The sequence below is a fragment of the Oncorhynchus kisutch genome, linkage group LG4, assembly GCF_002021735.2.
Source record: "Oncorhynchus kisutch isolate 150728-3 linkage group LG4, Okis_V2, whole genome shotgun sequence".
Classification (NCBI taxonomy): Eukaryota; Metazoa; Chordata; class Actinopteri; order Salmoniformes; family Salmonidae; genus Oncorhynchus; species Oncorhynchus kisutch.
Window position 1 is genome coordinate 4,737,425 of NC_034177.2, and position 17,854 is coordinate 4,755,278.

The window sequence follows — 17,854 nt, forward strand, 5'->3', positions numbered from 1 at the left end:
TCTCAACAGAAGTTGGGTGATGCAACAGGACAACGACCCAAAACACAGAAGTAAATCAACAACAGAATGGCTTCAACAGAAGAAAGTGCGCCTTCTGGAGTGGCCCAGTGAGAGTCCTGACCTCAACCCGATTTAAAAAACTGTGACCTCGACATCCTAAGAATAAACTGAACTGAAACAGTTTGACCGTTGTGCAGCTCTGATACACATCTACAGAAAACGTTTGGTTGAGTTTATTGTTGCCAAAGGAGGGTCAACCAGTTATTAAATCCAAGGGTTCCCATACTTATTCCACCCTGCACTGTGAATGTTTACAGTGTGTTCAATAAAGACATGAAAACGTATAATTGTTTGTGTGTTATTAGTTTAAGCAGACTGTGTTTGTCTATTGTGACCTAGATGAAGACAGATCTAATTGTATGACCAATTTATGCAAAAAAAAAGGGTTCAAATGGTACCTTTTCTTGCCTCTGTAGGTCGTCTGGTAGGCTGGCGTCACTGGGCAGCTCGCGGCTGGGTTTCCCTTTGTCATCCATGATAGTTTGTATGCCCTGCCACATCCGACGAGCCTCAGAGCTGGTGTAATAGGATTCGATCTTTGTCCTATATAGACGCTTTGATGGTTTGTTGTAGGGCATTATTAGTTGAAGCACACTGTGTTTGTCCGTTGTTGTGACTTAAGATGAAGATCAGATCAAATGTTACGACCAATCTATGCAGGTAATCCAGGTCATTCCAATAGGGTTCACAGACGTTTTCACGCCACTGTATATCTGGGAGTAGTATCACATTGGATCTTTTTACAACTCCTGTGAAAAGTTTGAACGTGAGTAAAAAATCCTCCGTACTCTACGTTGTCTTAGGCCTAATGTTATATAACCACGGACACGGGGAGCAATGATGGTGTCTGTAACTGCATTTAGACATTTAGCCTATTTAAAACCAGTTGTTGTTTTGTTTTATTAGAATTTGATTTCAATCATTCACTGTCTTTTTAGCTCTTACCAATCGTGAATTTAATATTGCTTAGTGACAAAGTTTGACATGTCCATGGCTCAGACATAATGCATTTTACAGAAGGCCTATATTTCAGCGTCATTGCTATGTTAACTGTCACGTCGTGACCATAGAAAGCCTTTATTTTCTGTGGTGGAGTAGGTCAGGGTGTGACTGGGGGCTGTTCTATTTGATTATTTCTATGTGTTGTAGTCTAGTTTTTGTATTTCTATGTTGGCCTGGTATGGTTCCCAATCAGAGGCAGCTGTCTATCGTTGTCTCTGATTGGGGATCATATTTAGGCAGCCTTTTCCCACCTGTTGTTTGTGGGATCTTGTTTTTGTATTGTTGCTTTTGAGCCCTACAAGGCTGTACGTTCATTTGTTTGTTTCTATTTATTGTTCTGTTGCTGGTTCACATTTAAATAAAATATGATGAACCCAAATCGCGCTGCGCCCTGGTCTACCCATTTCGACGAGCGTTACAGTTAACAATAGTTTTCCATCATGAAGCGTCATGTAGTTTCTGTACCAAAACATATTCAACATATTTACATTAGCAAATATGAGATAGGATTACATTTGGTTATTGTGTTTCTGTCAGATATTTACCAAAGAAACAGACTATAACAGACTAACATTTGAATTGGAGTCGATGACAATGTAATACATAAAAGACAATAAACCACAACTTAAAGCAATCCACATATTTAACCATGGATCACGTTCTGATTGGCCAGTGAGGGGGGTCAAACCTTGACACACCTTCAACTTGTTTATTCATCAAAACTCCGCCTTTTCACACCGCATCCAGCTACTGCGCACATAATTCCGGTTGTGAAAATAGCAGACCCCCAAACCTACAGTATAGGCATTACAGCCAGCGCTTAGATTTAGCATTGTGTTCATTAAAATAGAACACAACATGTAAAAAGTTAGCACCTGTCTACGTAGTCAATGTTAAATAATTATATTGATATTGTAAAAATGACCTCATGTCTTTCTCTAATGTCTCTTGGATAACTGATCAAATCCATATGTTGAATTCATACAGCACTGTTGTATAGGCCTGACTGAGTCTAGGCCTGGCTAAGTCTAGGCCTGGCTGACTCTAGGCCTGGCTGAGTCTAGGCCTGGTTGAGTCTAGGCCTGGCTGAGTCTAGGCCTGGCTGAGTCTAGGCCTGGCTGAGTCTAGGCCTGGCTGAGTCTAGGCCTGGCTGACTCTAGGCCTGGCTGACTCTAGGCCTGGCTGACTCTAGGCCTGGCTGAGTCTAGGCCTGGCTGACTCTAGGCCTGGCTGAGTCTAGGCCTGGCTGAGTCTAGGCCTGGCTGAGTGTAGGTCTGGCTGACTCTAGGACTGGTTGACTCTAGGCCTGGCTGACTCTAGGCCTGGCTGAGTCTAGGTCTGGCTGACTCTAGGCCTGGCTGACTCTAGGCCTGGCTGAGTCTAGGCCTGGCTGAGTCTAGGCCTGGCTGAGTCTAGGCCTGGCTGAGTCTAGGCCTGGCTGAGTGTAGGTCTGGCTGACTCTAGGCCTGGTTGACTCTAGGCCTGGCTGACTCTAGGTCTGGCTGACTCTAGGCCTGGCTGACTCTAGGCCTGGCTGACTCTAGGAATGGCTGAGTCTAGGCCTGGCTGAGTCTAGGCCTGGCTGAGTCTAGGCCTGGCTGAGTCTAGGCCTGGCTGAGTCTAGGCCTGGCTGACTCTAGGCCTGGCTGACTCTAGGCCTGGCTGAGTCTAGGCCTGGCTGAGTCTAGGCCTGGCTGAGTCTAGGCCTGGCTGAGTCTAGGCCTGGCTGAGTCTAGGCCTGGCTGAGTCTAGGCCTGGCTGAGTCTAGGCCTGGCTGAGTCTAGGCCTGGCTGAGTCTAGGCCTGGCTGAGTCTAGGCCTGGCTGAGTCTAGGCCTGGCTGAGTCTAGGCCTGGCTGAGTCTAGGCCTGGCTGAGTCTAGGCCTGGCTGAGTCTAGGCCTGGCTGACTCTAGGCCTGGCTGACTCTAGGCCTGGCTGACTCTAGGCCTGGCTGACTCTAGGCCTGGCTGACTCTAGGCCTGGCTGACTCTAGGCCTGGCTGAGTCTAGGCCTGGCTGAGTCTAGGAATGGCTACAGTCTATTGTAATGTTAGCTCCATAATAATGGCTAGCGGATAGGATGTACTGTATAGTGTCTAGCTGGCTGCTCCTGAAGGTACCATGCTAGGGCAGGCAGGCAGAGGCCACTCAGGTTTCAACCCTCTTGTAACTGAATGACACTGTGTTTTCTGACCTTGCTGTCCGCGTAGAGAGCCTCACTCCAGATCAGACACGCTAACTAGCTACTGTTAGCCAGTTCTCTTCCTCCCTGCTCTCTCTCCCTCTCTCACCCTACCTGCTCATTCCCTCTCTCTTGCCCTCCCTGCTCTCTCCTCCTCTCTCTCTTTCTCTCTCTCTCTGTCCCTCCTTGTTGACTCTCCTTCTCTATCTCCATCTCACTCCCTTCAGCTCCCACTCCCTCTCTCTCACTCCCTCTATCTCGCTCTGGCTCTCTTTCTCTAGTACCTCACCCTCATCTCTGCCCTCCTTCACACTCTCTCTCTCTCGCTCTGACTCACTCTGTCACTCTCTGGCTCACTCTGCAATAGCTTTCATTAATATTAAAACGATAATGTATCATGGTCTAGCTCTCAGAGCCGTACTGCCATCAGCTAATCCAGTGAATATTATAAAGGTAGAGCAGTGGAAAAGCGTATAGCAGCAGTCCTTATGACTCACATAAACACCCATCAGATAAAGGAATATCATGTTACAGAGGCAGAGGTAACTGATATGGTATCCTCTCCTCTCCGTTCCTCTCCCCTCCTACTCTCTCCTCTCCTTTCCGTTCCATTCCTCTCCCCTCCTACTCTCTTCCTCCTCTCCTCTCCGTTCCATTCCTCTCCCCTCCTACTCTCTCCTCCTCTCCTTTCCGTTCCATTCCTCTCGCCCCTCCTACTCTCTCCCCCTCTCCTCTCCCATCCTACTCTCACCTCCTCTCCTCTACTCTCTCCTCTCCCCTCCTACTCTCTCCTCCTCTACTCTCTCTCTTCTCTTCTCTTCTCCTCTCCTCTCCTCTCCTCTCCTCTCCTCTCCTCTCCTCTCCTCTCCTCTCCTCTCCTCTCCTCTCCTCTCCTCTCCTCTCCCTCTCCTCTCCTCTCCTCCTCTCCTCTCCTCTCCTCTCCTCTCCTCTCCTCTCCTCTGTCTTCTCCTCTTCCCCTCCTACTCTCTCCCCTCTCCTCTCCCCTCCTACTCTCTCCTCCTCTCCTCTCTCTTCTCCTCTCCCCTCCTACTCTCCTCTCCTCTCTCTTCTCCTCTCAGTTCCATTCCTCTCCCATCCTACTCTCTCCTCCTCTACTCTCCTCTCCGTTCCATTCCTCTCCCATCCTACTCTCTCCTCCTCTACTCTCTCTCTTCTCCTCTCCTCTACTCTGTCTTCTCCTCTCCGTTCCATTCCTCTCCCCTCCTACTCTCTCCTCCTCTCCTCTCCGTTCCATTACTCTCCCATCCTACTCTCACCTCCTCTCCTCTACTCTCTCCTCTCCCCTCCTACTCTCTCCTCCTCTACTCTCTCTCTTCTCTTCTCCTCTCCTCTACTCTGTCTTCTCCTCTCCGTTTCATTCCTCTCCCATCCTACTCTCACCTCCTCTCCTCTACTCTCTCTCCTCTCTATTCCATTCCTCTCCCCTCCTCTACTCTCTCTCTTCTCTTCTCCTCTCCTCTACTCTGTCTTCTCCTTTCCATTCCATTCCATTCCTCTCCCCTCCTACTATCTCCCCTCCTCTACTCTCTCCTCTCCCCTCCTCCTCTCCTCTCCTCTATTCTACTCTCACCTCCTCTCCTCTACTCTCTCCTCTCCCCTCCTACTCTCTCCTCCTCTCCTCTCCGTTCCATTCCTCTCCCCTCCTACTCTCTCCTCCTCTCCTTTCCGTTCCATTCCTCTCCCCTCCTACTCTCTCCTCCTCTCCTCTCCCATCCTACTCTCACCTCCTCTCCTCTACTCTCTCCTCTCCCCTCCTACTCTCTCCTCCTCTACTCTCTCTCTTCTCTTCTCCTCTCCTCTCCTCTGTCTTCTCCTCTCCCCTCCTACTCTCTCCCCCTCTCCTCTCCCCTCCCACTCTCTCCTCCTCTCCTCTCTCTTCTCCTCTCCATTCCTCTCCCATCCTACTCTCTCCTCCTCTACTCTCTCTCTTCTCTTCTCCTCTCCTCTACTCTGTCTTCTCCTCTCCGTTCCATTCCTCTCCCCTCCTACTCTCCTCTCCTCTCTCTTCTCCTCTCTATTCCATTCCTCTCCCATCCTACTCTCTCCTCCTCTACTCTCTCTCTTCTCTTCTCCTCTCCTCTGTCTTCTCCTCTCCGTTCCATTCCTCTCCCATCCTACTCTCTCCTCCTCTACTCTCTCTTCTCTTCTCCTCTCCTCTACTCTGTCTTCTCCTCTCCGTTCCATTCCTCTCCCATCCTACTCTCACCTCCTCTACTCTCTCTCTTCTCTTCTCTTCTCCTCTCCTCTCCTCTCCTCTCCTCCTCTCCTCTCCTCTCCTCTCCTCTCCTCTCCTCTCCTCTCCTCTCCTCTCCTCTCCTCTCCTCTCCTCTCCTCTCCTCTCCTCTCCTCTCCTCTCCTCTCCTCCTCCTCCTCTCCTCTCCTCTCCTCTCCTCTCCTCTGTCTTCTCCTCTCCCCTCCTACTCTCCTCCCCCTCTCCTCTCCCCTCCTACTCTCTCCTCCTCTCCTCTCTCTTCTCCTCTCCCCTCCTACTCTCCTCTCCTCTCTCTTCTCCTCTCAGTTCCATTCCTCTCCCTCCTAACTCTCTCCTCCTCTACTCTCCTCTCCGTTCATTCCTCTCCCATCCTACTCTCTCCTCCTCTACTCTCTCTCTTCTCCTCTCCTCTACTCTGTCTTCTCCTCTCCGTTCCATTCCTCTCCCCTCCTACTCTCTCCTCCTCTCCTCTCCGTTCCATTACTCTCCCATCCTACTCTCACCTCCTCTCCTCTACTCTCTCCTCTCCCCTCCTACTCTCTCCTCCTCTACTCTCTCTCTTCTCTTCTCCTCTCCTCTACTCTGTCTTCTCCTCTCCGTTTCATTCCTCTCCCATCCTACTCTCACCTCCTCTCCTCTACTCTCTCTCCTCTCTATTCCATTCCTCTCCCCTCCTCTACTCTCTCTCTTCTCTTCTCCTCTCCTCTACTCTGTCTTCTCCTTTCCATTCCATTCCATTCCTCTCCCCTCCTACTATCTCCCCTCCTCTACTCTCTCCTCTCCCCTCCTCCTCTCCTCTCCTCTATTCTACTCTCACCTCCTCTCCTCTACTCTCTCCTCTCCCCTCCTACTCTCTCCTCCTCTCCTCTCCGTTCCATTCCTCTCCCCTCCTACTCTCTCCTCCTCTCCTTTCCGTTCCATTCCTCTCCCCTCCTACTCTCTCCTCCTCTCCTCTCCCATCCTACTCTCACCTCCTCTCCTCTACTCTCTCCTCTCCCCTCCTACTCTCTCCTCCTCTACTCTCTCTCTTCTCTTCTCCTCTCCTCTCCTCTGTCTTCTCCTCTCCCCTCCTACTCTCTCCCCCTCTCCTCTCCCCTCCCACTCTCTCCTCCTCTCCTCTCTCTTCTCCTCTCCATTCCTCTCCCATCCTACTCTCTCCTCCTCTACTCTCTCTCTTCTCTTCTCCTCTCCTCTACTCTGTCTTCTCCTCTCCGTTCCATTCCTCTCCCCTCCTACTCTCCTCTCCTCTCTCTTCTCCTCTCTATTCCATTCCTCTCCCATCCTACTCTCTCCTCCTCTACTCTCTCTCTTCTCTTCTCCTCTCCTCTGTCTTCTCCTCTCCGTTCCATTCCTCTCCCATCCTACTCTCTCCTCCTCTACTCTCTCTTCTCTTCTCCTCTCCTCTACTCTGTCTTCTCCTCTCCGTTCCATTCCTCTCCCATCCTACTCTCACCTCCTCTACTCTCTCTCCTCTCTATTCCATTCCTCTCTCCTCCTCTACTCTCTCTCTTCTCTTCTCCTCTCCTCTCCTCTACTCTGTCTTCTCCTTTCCATTCCATTCCTCTCCCCTCCTACTATCTCCCCTCCCCTCCTCTACTATCTCCCCTCCCCTCCTCTACTCTCTCTCTCTCTCTCTCTCTCTCTCTCTCTCTCTCTCTCTCTCTCTCTCTCTCTCTCTCTCTCTCTCTCTCTCTCTCTCTCTCTCTCTCTCTCTTTCACATCTCAATTTAGTGTCACTGTGGCTTGAATAATTTATTGGTAGAATGAGTTGTTGCTGCTAGGTCAGTGTCTGATGTACACTCTTGTGAGACGCTATACTCTTAGAAATAAAAGGGTTCTACCTGGAACAAAAAGGGTTCTACCTGGCACCAAAAGGGCTCTACCTGGAACCAAAGGGGTTCTACCTGGAACCAAAATGGATCTACCTAGAACCTAAAAGGGTTCTTTGACTGTCCCCGTATGAGTACCCTTTGAAGAACCCTTTTTGGTTCCAGAGGGTTCTACATGGAAGCAAAAAGGGTTCTTTCTACTTGGAAACAAAAAGGGTTCTCCTATGGGGACAGCCGAAGAACCCGTTCGGAACTCTTTTCCTCAGAGTTTACCTACTACCTGTGCTCTCCTCTCTCAGCCCCATGGAACAGGATATCAAACCTTTAATCTTACACAAAATCACTGCATAATCATTAAAGACACATAGATGTTTATTAGAGTCATGAACAAGGTGAGTTTCTTCACTGCACATGTACAGTATCTGATTTATACACTTGAATAGATAAATATAAAACCTCAAAGCTAGCTCCCTTATACACTTGATAAGCATCCAGGTTGTATCACATCCGGCCGTGATTGAGAGTCCCATAGGGCGGCGCACAATTGGCCCAGTGTCGTCCGGGTTTGGCCGGAGTAGGTAGTCATTGTAAATACGAATTAGTTCTTAACTAACTTGCCTAGTTAAATAAAGGTATATTTCTTTTTTTGTATTATTACACCGGCCTACGGTAGGCCTGCGGTAATGGATCCTGGGTCGACAGTGAGTGCAGTGAGGAGTAGGAAGGTTCTGTGCTGAGGTACTGACATACGGCCTGCTGGTGCTGCTGACTGTGAGCTAGGCTCTGTATGGCTCTCTGGTTCTGTGGCTCACGTGTAACATACTCCCCCTGTTGGAGAGAAAATATACTGATTTGCCATTCAGTGTATGTATTCATACATCAGCCATTTGTAGTTCATTCTAGGACTATATTGTGTCGCGTGAAAAATAAATAGCCTACTAAAGAGGTTATTTCAAAAATCCTTATCCATTTGAACTAAATTACACTGTAATAACATTTGTAATAAACTATCTATAACATTACTCCGATGGTAGGTACCGTGTATAAATATATCTTTTTTACCTTTATTTAACTAGGCAAGTCAGTTAAGAACAAATTCTTATTTTCAATGACGGCCTAGAAACAGTTCTGCCTGTTCAGGGGCAGAATGACGATTTGTACCTTGTCAGCTCAGGGATTCGAACTTACAACCTTTCGGTTACTAGTCCAATGCTCTAACCACTAGGCTACCCTGCCACATCTACACTCTAACCACTAGGCTACCCTGCCGCCTCTACACTCTAACCACTAGGCTACCCTGCCACCTCTACACTCTAACCACTAGGCTACCCTGCCACCTCTACACTCTAACCACTAGGCTACCCTGCCGCCTCTACACTCTAAACACTAGGCTACCCTGCCACCTCTACACTCTAACCACTAGGCTACCCTGCCGCCTCTACACTCTAACCACTAGGCTACCCTGCCACCTCTACACACTAACCACTAGGCTACCCTGCCGCCCCTCCCCTCTAACCACTAGGCTACCCTGCCGCCCCTCCCCTCTAACCACTAGGCTACCCTGCCGCCCCTCCCCTCTAACCACTAGGCTACCCTGCCGCCCCTCCCCTCTAACCACTAGGCTACCCTGCCGCCCCTCCCCTCTAACCACTAGGCTACCCTGCCGCCCGGATCTATAACGTATATTTGTTACTGTGACGTCAGGTGCTGGATGTGGAAGACAACCTGGTGATGCCTGTTAACGTGGACTGGCAGATCCATGTAAAGGAGCCGGGCCACGAGGGAGGGTTTCTGGGCTGCTGCTGCACGGTGGGGGTCATCACCATAGTGGACATGTCTCTGTAAGAACATGAAACAGCCTGTCCCAATTCGCTCCCTACCCCCCCGCTTCTCCGGTTATACTTATCCAGACCCTTTCAGATCTGCAAACATTGATGACATAGGGCCAACGGGGGTAGGGTTAATGAATGACTGAGTCCCCTTTCCCACATAATCCACATACAGGGGTTAGGGGTTGGAGATAGGGGGACATGGGGAAAGAGGGGTAAACAGATTGCCTAACTTTTAAATCTGCCTGTCATCATGACTCAGTAAGCCTACCTTTTAAATCTGCCTGTCATCATGACTCAGCAAGCCTACCTTTTAAATCTGCCTGTAATCATGACTCAGTAAGCTTACCTTTTAAACCTGCCTGCCACCATGACTCAGTAAGCCTACCTTTTAAATCTGCCTGTCATCATGACTCAGCAAGCCTACCTTTTAAACCTGCCTGTCATCATGACTCAGTAAGCCTAACTTTTAAATCTGCCTGTAATCATGACTCAGTAAGCCTACCTTTTTAAACCTGCCTGTCATCATGACTCAGTAAGCCTACCTTTTTAAACCTGCCTGTCATCATGACTCAGCAAGCCTACCTTTTAAACCTGCCTGTCATCATGACTCAGTAAGCCTACCTTTAAAACCTGCCTCAGTAAGCCTACCTTTTAAACCTGCCTGTAATCATGACTCAGTAAGCTTACCTTTTAAACCTGCCTGCCACCATGACTCAGTAAGCCTACCTTTTAAACCTGCCTGTAATCATGACTCAGTAAGCCTACCTTTTAAACCTGCCTGTCATCATGACTCAGTAAGCCTACTCCTGTGGCATCCTGGTTTCAGGTTTCAGATCTATTTTGGGGTTTTGACACAGAGCTACTGTATCACTCACATTGTTGAAAGAAAGTCCAAAATGGATGCAGACAGTGTACTCATACTGTGTCTGTATATTTTGTGTTTAAGTGTTTAAGTTAACCATATGCTTTTGGCATTCCTGTCCCCATAGCAACAGCATCCCTCCGATCACCATCCTGCATAACTTGCATGTGAGGAGAGCGGCGGCAGCCCCCGGACAGTGTTTTGTAGACACTGCCTTCTGGGAAAGGGTCACCCCTGGCAACCAGCTACTGGATGATACAAATAAAAGAGTTGAGCTGAAACCAAGGGTCCTCCTCGCATTCATCTACACTGACTAGAAAAGAGTTGGGCTGAAAGCAAGGGTCCTCCTCACATTCATCTACACTGACTAGAAAGGAGTTGGGCTGAAACCAAGGGTCCTCCTCACATTCATCTACACTGACTAGAAAGGAGTTGGGCTGAAACCAAGGGTCCTCCTCACATTCATCTACACTGACTAGAAAGGAGTTGGGCTGAAACCAAGGGTCCTCCTCACATTCATCTACACGGACTAGAAAGGAGTTGGGCTGAAACCAAGGGTCCTCCTCACATTCATCTACACTGACTAGAAAGGAGTTGGGCTGAAAACAAGGGTCCTCCTCACATTCATCTACACGGACTAGAAAAGAGTTGAACTGAGGGTCCTCCTCACATTCATCTACACTGACTAGAAAGGAGTTGGGCTGAAACCAAGGGTCCTCCTCACATTCATCTACACTGACTAGAAAGGAGTTGGGCTGAAACCAAGGGTCCTCCTCACATTCATCTACACTGACTAGAAAGGAGTTGGGCTGAAACCAAGGGTCCTCCTCACATTCATCTACACTGACTAGAAAGGAGTTGGGCTGAAACCAAGGGTCCTCTTCACATTCATCTACACGGACTAGAAAGGAGTTGGGCTGAAAACAAGGGTCCTCCTCACATTCATCTACAATGACTAGAAAAGAGTTGAACTGAGGGTCCTCCTCACATTCATCTACACTGACTAGAAAGGAGTTGGGCTGAAACCAAGGGTCCTCCTCACATTCATCTACACGGACTAGAAAAGAGTTGGGCTGAAACCAACTGTCCTCCTCACATTCATCTACACGGACTAGAAAAGAGTTGGGCTGAAACCAAGGGTCCTCCTCACATTCATCTACACGGACTAGAAAAGAGTTGGGCTGAAACCAAGGGTCCTCCTCACATTCATCTACACGGACTAGAAAAGAGTTGGGCTGAAACCAAGGGTCCTCCTCACATTCATCTACACTGACTAGAAAGGAGTTGGGCTGAAACCAAGGGTCCTCCTCACATTCATCTACACTGACTAGAAAAGAGTTGGGCTGAAACCAAGGGTCCTCCTCACATTCATCTACAATGACTTGAAAAGAGTTGAACTGAGGGTCCTCCTCGCATTCATCTACACGGACTAGAAAAGAGTTGCCAGGTAAAAAACAACTTGTTGGAAGATCATCATGAGGCCTTTCACCTGGTCAGGTCTTCCAGATCATTAAGTACGGTTACAAGCAAACAATTATACGATTGTAGATTGATGAGAGGGGAGACACACACACACACACAATTTAATACATTTTAGAATAAGGCTGTAACGTTACAAAATGTGCAAAAAAAAATAAGGGGTCTGAATACTTTCCAAATACACTGTGTATAGCAGTGCCAGTAGTTTGTGTCGGTCTGCAAGAGAGACTCCAACAAGAAGGTCTTCATTACATCATTATTCGTGATTATTATTATTAATATTCATGTATTCGTAATCTTAATTTACAAGGTTTTGGCTGCACTTCTAATTCTACATTTCAAAAAGGGGGGGGGGAGAATGTATGTGAAATTTGAACCATTACAACAATCTCTGACAACTACTAGGAGCTATAGGCACAGAGAGATATTTAACCAGTCAGTAAAATAGATGCTAGTTCCTTTGATATCAGAACATTGTTGTTAAGGACACTCTAATGAACAAGTGTTGGATCGCGTCCAACTACGTCAACGATTTTAGTTGGCTGATATGGACATTTTTTTACGCTGAATATTATCACGGCCAGCTGTGCAGGTTAGCACAAGGCTCAATCTGATGGGAACAGATAACATATAGCTACAGGTAGAACAATGAGATGTTCCACCGGATGTGTAGATCTGAAGAATCCGATTGGCATTTCCACTCACCACCAAATATGGTGATGACAGGAAGCTCAGTGGACGGCAGTGGGGAAAAGATGGAGCGAGATGGATTTTACCCAACATTCTGCCAAATGTCTCATCGATGAAACATTTGATCTCGATACAGTTTTCTGTTCCCAAAACTAGAACAACAGACAGAAAAAGTTCAAACTTAAGTATGGCTCGCTCGGCTGATGCTAGCGCCTACACAGATTCGCTCGGCTGGTGCTATCGCCTACACAGATTCGCTCGGCTGGTGCTATCGCCTACACAGATTAGCTCGGCTGATGCTAGCGCCTACACATATTCGCTCGGCTGGTGCTATCGCCTACACAGATTAGCTCGGCTGATGCTAGCGCCTACACATATTCGCTCGGCTGGTGCTAGCGCCTACACAGATTCGCTCGGCTGATGCTAGCGCCTACACATATTCGCTCGGCTGGTGCTATCGCCTACACAGATTCACTCGGCTGGTGCTATCGCCTACACAGATTCGCTCGGCTGATGCTAGCGCCTACACATATTCGCTCGGCTGGTGCTATCGCCTACACAGATTCACTCGGCTGGTGCTATCGCCTACACAGATTCGCTCGGCTGATGCTAGCGCCTACACATATTAGCTCGGCTGGTGCTATCGCCTACACAGATTCGCTCGGCTGATGCTAGCGCCTACACAGATTCGCTCGGCTGATGCTATCGCCTACACAGATTAGCTCGGCTGATGCTAGCGCCTACACAGATTCGCTCGGCTGATGCTATCGCCTACACAGATTAGCTCGGCTGATGCTAGCGCCTACACATATTCGCTCGGCTGGTGCTAGCGCCTACACAGATTCACTCGGCTGGTGCTAGCGCCTACACATATTCGCTCGGCTGATGCTAGCGCCTACACAGATTCACTCGGCTGGTGCTAGCGCCTACACAGATTCACTCGGCTGGTGCTAGCGCCTACACAGATTCACTCGGCTGGTGCTAGCGCCTACACAGATTCACTCGGCTGGTGCTACCGCCTACACAGATTCACTCTGCTGGTGCTAGCGCCTACACAGATTCGCTCAGCCGGTGCTAGCGCCTACACAGATTCGCTCGGCTGGTGCTAGCGCCTACACAGATCTAATACACCACTGGAACACTGAATAAATAAACAAATTAGGCACATTTGGGCTTGATGCAACATTTTGAACAGAAATACAATGTTCATTGGATCAGTCTAAAACTTGGCACATACAATGATGCCATCTAGTGGCCAAAATCTAAATTGCAGCTGGGATGGAATAATACAGTATGGCCTTTCTCTTGCATTTCAAAGATGAGATGGAAGAGAAAAAATACAAAAGAATGTTTGATTTTGTTCTTCGTATTATCTTATACCAGATCTATTGTGTTATATTCTCCTACATTCCTTTCACATTTCCACAAACCTCAAAGTGTTTCCTTTCAAATGGTACCAAGAATATGCATATCCTTGCTTCAGGGCCTGAGCTACAGGCAGTTAGATTTGGGTATGTCATTTCTGGCAATAAGTGCTGGATCCTATCTACAGTATATGGATTTATGATCTCTGTGGTAACTTGTGTCTGTACAGGGGGAACTCTGAATTCCTCTCAATGAGGGTCTATTGTCTTCTCAGGAATTCTGTCTAATTTACATTGGTCTCAGATCCCACACAAGCTCTTAGATGGTGTGGCACGGTACAAAACATGGATTTAACATCTTTCTGAGTTTTCCCAGAGAATGAAGACAGTATCGCCAAGCGCAGGTTAGTTGAAAAATCTATGGCAGAGTTTTGTATAAGCTAACCTGTAACGCACAGTAATGGAAACATAGAGAACACATTCTTTAGGGGCTCTGATGTAGTCTGTGTATGTCTCTCTCTAGAGTGCATTGCCATATCTTGCATCTGTCCTCTGCCCAGCCCTGGGCTCTGATGTAGTCTGTGTATGTCTCTCTCTAGAGTGCATTGCCATATCGTGCATTTGTCCTCTGCCCAGCCCTGGGCTCTGATGGATCAAGGGAGACACTCAAGTTTTTTAATGTCATGACACATTGATTAAAATAGTCATGGCCTCTAAACCTTCAAGCTGCATACTGGATACTGGACTCTATTCCAACTAAACTACTAAGAGCTGCTTCCTGTGCTCAGCCCTCCTATGTTGAACATAATAAACGGCTCCCTATCCACCGGATGTGTACCAAACTCACTAAAAGTGGCAGTAATAAAGCCTCTCTTGAAAAAGCCAATCCTTGATCAGAAAATATAAAAAACTTTCAGCCAATATCAAATCTTCCGTTCCTCTCAAACTCACTGCCTTCCTGAAGACAAACAATGTATATGAAACGCTTCAGTCTGGTTTTAGACCCCATCATAGCACTGAGACTGCACTCGTGAAAGTGGTAAATTACCTTTTAATGGTGTCAGACCAAGGCTCTGCATCTCGGTCCTCGTACTCCTAGACCTTAGTGCTGCCTTTGATACCATCGATCACCACATTCTTTTGGAGAGATTGGAAACCCAAATTGGTCTACACGGACAAGTTCTGGCCTGGTTTAGATCTTATCTGTCGGAAAGATATCAGTTTGTCCTCTGTGGATGGTTTGTCCTCTGACAAATCAACTGTACATTTCGGTGTTCCTCAAGGTTCCGTTTTAGGACCACTATTGTTATCACTATATATTTTACCTCTTGGTGATGTCATTCGGAAACATAATGTTAACTTTCACTGCTATGCGGACAATACACAGCTGTACATTTCGATGAAACATGGTGAAGCCCCTAAAATGCCCTCTGTGGGAGCCTGTGTTTCAGACATAAGGAAGTGGATGGTGGCGCATTTTTTACTTTTAAATTCGGACAAAACAGAGATGCTAGTGTAAGGTCCCAAGAAACAAAGAGATCTTCTGTTGGATCTGACAATTAATCGTGATGGTTGTACAGTGATCTCAAATAAAACTGAAGGATCTCGGCGTTACACTGGACCCTGATCTCTCTTTTGACGAACATATCAAGACAGTTTCAAGGACAGCTTTTTTCCATCTACGTAACATTGCAAAAATCAGAAACTTTCTGTACAAAAACAATGCAGAAAAATGAATCCATTCTTTTGTCACTTCTAGGTTAGACGACTGCAATGCTCTACTTTCCGGCTACTCGGATAAAGCACAAAATAAACTTCACTTAGTGCTAAACCCGGCTGCTAGAATCTTGACTAGAACCCCAAAAATGTATCATATTACTCCAGTGCTAGCCTCTCTACACTGGCTTCCTGTTAAGGCTAGGGCTGATTTCAAGGTTTTACTGCTAACCTACAAAGCATTACATGGGCTTGCTCTTACCTATCTTTCTGATTTTTTCCTGCCATACATACCTACAAGTGCGCTACGGTCACAAGACGCAGGCCTCCTTATTGTCCCTAGAATTTCTAAGCAAACAGCTGGAGGCAGGGATTTCTCCTATAGAGCTCAATTTTTATGGAATGGTCTGCCTATCCATTTGAGAGACGCAGACTCAGTCTCAACCTTTAAGTCTCATTGAAGACTCATCTCTTCAGTAGGTCCTATGATTGAGTGTAGTCGTTCCCAGGGGTGTGAAGGTGAACGGAAAGGCACTGGAACGACGAACCACCCTTGCTGTCTCTGCCTGGCCGGTTCCCCTCTTTCCACTGGGATTCTCTGCCTCTAACCCTATTACAGGGGCTGAGTCACTGGCTTACTGGTGCTATTTCATGCCGTCCCTAGGAGGGGTGCGTCACTTGAGAGGATTGAGTCACTGACATGATCTTCCTGTCCGGGTTGGCACCCCCCCTCGGGTTTGTGCCGTGGGGGAGATCTTCGTGGGCTGTACTCAGCCTTGTCTCAGGGTAGTGGTGGTCTGTTCTGAAAGAGCTGCAAAACCTGGACCCGTACAAATCAGCTGGGCTTGACAATCTGGACCCTCTATTTCTGAAACTATCTGCCACCATTGTCGCAACCCCTATTACCAGCCTGTTCAACCTCTCTTTCATATCGTCTGAGATCCCCAAGGATTGGAAAGCTGCCGCAGTCACCCCCCTCTTCAAAGGGGGAGACACCCTGGACCCAAACTGTTACAGACTTATATCCATCCTGCCCTGCCTATCTAAGGTCTTCGAAAGCCAAGTCAACAAACAGGTCACTGACCATCTCGAATCCCACCGTACCTTCTCCGCTGTACAATCTGGTTTCCGAGCCGGTCATGGGTGCACCTCAGCCACACTCAAGGTACTAAACGATATCATAACCGCCATCGATAAAAGACAGTACTGTGCAGCCGTCTTCATCGACCTTGCCAAGGCTTTCGACTCTGTCAATCACCATATTCTTATCGGCAGACTCAGTAGCCTCGGTTTTTCGGGTTGACTGCCTTGCCTGGTTCACCAATTACTTTGCAGACAGAGTTCAGTGTGTCAAATCGGAGGGCATGCTGTCCGGTCCTCTGGCAGTCTCTATGGGGGTGCCACAGGGTTCAATTCTCGGGCCGACTCTTTTCTCTGTGTATATCAATGATGTTGCTCTTGCTGCGGGCGATTCCCTGATCCACCTCTACGCAGACGACACCATTCTATATACTTTCAGCCCGTCTTTGGACACTGTGCTATCTAACCTCCAAACAAGCTTCAATGCCATACAACACTCCTTCCGTGGCCTCCAACTGCTCTTAAACGCTAGTAAAACCAAATGCATGCTTTTCAACCGGTCGCTGCCTGCACCCGCATGCCCGACTAGCATCACCACCCTGGATGGTTCCGACCTAGAATATGTGGACGTCTATAAGTACCTAGGTGTCTGGCTAGACTGCAAACTCTCCTTCCAGACTCATATCAAACATCTCCAATCGAAAATCAAATCAAGAGTCGGCTTTCTATTCCGCAACAAAGCCTCCTTCACTCACGCTGCCAAGCTTACCCTAGTAAAACTGACTATCCTACCGATCCTCGACTTCGGCGATGTCATCTACAAAATGGCTTCCAACACTCTACTCAGCAAACTGGATGCAGTCTATCACAGTGCCATCCGTTTTGTCACTAAAGCACCTTATACCACCCACCACTGCGACTTGTATGCTCTAGTCGGCTGGCCCTCGCTACATATTCGTCGCCAGACCCACTGGCTCCAGGTCATTTTCAAGTCCATGCTAGGTAAAGCTCCGCCTTATCTCAGCTCACTGGTCACGATGGCAACTCCCATCCGTAGCACGCGCTCCAGCAGGTGTATCTCACTGATCATCCCTAAAGCCAACACCTCATTTGGCCACCTTTCGTTCCAGTACTCTGCTGCCTGTGACTGGAACGAATTGCAAAAATCGCTGAAGTTGGAGACTTTTATCTCCCTCACCAACTTCAAACATCAGCTATCTGAGCAGCTAACCGATCGCTGCAGCTGTACATAGTCTATTGGTAAATAGCCCACCCTTTTTCACCTACCTCATCCCCATACTGTTTTTATTTATTTACTTTTCTGCTCTTTTGCACACCAATATCTCTACCTGTACATGACCATCTGATCATTCATCACTCCAGTGTTAATCTGCAAAACTGTAATTATTTGCCTACCTCATGCCTTTTGCACACATTGTATATAGACTCCCCCTTTGTTTTCTACTGTGTTATTGACTTGTTAATTGTTTACTCCATGTGTAACTCTTTGTTGTCTGCTCACACTGC